The following is a 1,636-nucleotide window of genomic DNA, read 5'->3' on the forward strand; positions in this document are numbered from 1 at the left end:
CTCAGCTGACTCTTTTTTTTCGGCCGACCATAGAGCCAGCCGGCCTCCGGATGCCTAGAACAGCGGCGGAGGCCGGTGACGTCACGGAGAAACCGACGTGAGCCTAGAGGGGCGCCCTACGAGGCGGAAGTGACGTCATATTATAATCATAAGCGGATAAACGTAGTTCTCTGTTTGCGCGCTGTGACGCCCTCTGAAATGCTCAGGTTCGGTAGGTGACGCCATTAAAAAAACAACAACCCCAAGAATAATATTCAGGGTGTAAACTTACCCGAGCTAAACTAGGCGTAGGTTTTCCAGGCAGTTTCCTAGACACGATGGAAGGGAGGTTGTTACAGGCCGCCCAGAGTGGCTGGGGCACTTGTATGGGTGTATAAATAAAATAAAATAAAATAAAAACAGTCGTTTTGAAGCAGCTTGAGGTGCCTGCCATCAGCTTCAGCTGGTGTCCTAGCCGCGCCCCTATCTGGACAGGGACAACCTGTGATATGCGTCATTATGAGGAATATTTTATTACAGTATTAGGCTGTCTGCCAGTATGCTTTTTTATTGTGTTTTATTATTTTATCATGGATGTTCTGTAATGTGTTTTTAATGTTGCACACCACCCTGGGAACTTTTGATAAAGGGCGGTATATAAATTGAATAAATAAACTACGTTTTTTCTGCTATCAGGTACCCTCTAGGTTAGATCACAGTAACTCGTTATACATGGGGCTGCCTCTGAAGACGTTTCGGAAACTTCAACTGCTACATCTGCAGGCTTTAGCAGGCATCCCCAAACTTTGGCCCTCCTGATGTTTTGGACTACAATCCCCATCTTCCCTGACCACTGGTCCTGTTAGCTAGGGATCATGGGAGTTGTAGGCCAAAACATCTGGAGGGCCGCAGTTTGGGGATGCCTGCTTTAAAGCAACAACAATCTGAATGAACATCAGTCATACTCAATTGCAGAAAGGAAGCGTAAACTGTTGAGTTTGCATGTGCATCTGTGGTCAGAAATGGAAAACTACAACAGTTTACGCTTCGTTTTTGCTTTCATAGGAATTCTCCAGTATCTCCAGCCAGCATGCTGTGACCACAGAGCATATACTCCCTGAGTTGTTTGGGGGCTTTCACCCTTTCCACCTATGGGTATGCATGCCCCCCCTCCCCACCAAAAATTCTAAAGGCAACTGGTTTAGAATTCAGCAGCCAGGCTGACGGTTTCAGCATATCACACTGATCCTGGCCGAATTGCACCTGGTGTCAATTAGTTTCTGGGCCCAATTCAAAGTGTTGGTTTTGCCTTAAACAGCTAAGGACCACGATAATGCAAGGACTGCCTTTCCCCATATGAACCAACCTGGACCCTGAGATCATCACTTGAAGCCCATTTTTGAATGCTTCCTCCATGAGATGTCTGGAGGATGGCAACACAAGAATGGGCCTTTTCTGTGGTGGCTTCTCATTTGTGGAATGTTCTCCCTAGGGGGACTCACCTAGTGCCTTCATTACATATCTTTAGGTGCCGGGCAAAAACTTGGCTTTGACTGATTAACACTCTGTGTTCTTTTAAATGGGTGGCTGGGGGTATTGGTTTGTTCTTGTATTTGTTATAGTGGTTTGATGCCCCCCACCAGGGTTGCTGTAGCTG

The sequence above is a fragment of the Zootoca vivipara genome, chromosome 7 (genome assembly GCF_963506605.1).
Source record: "Zootoca vivipara chromosome 7, rZooViv1.1, whole genome shotgun sequence".
NCBI classification, from domain to species: domain Eukaryota; kingdom Metazoa; phylum Chordata; class Lepidosauria; order Squamata; family Lacertidae; genus Zootoca; species Zootoca vivipara.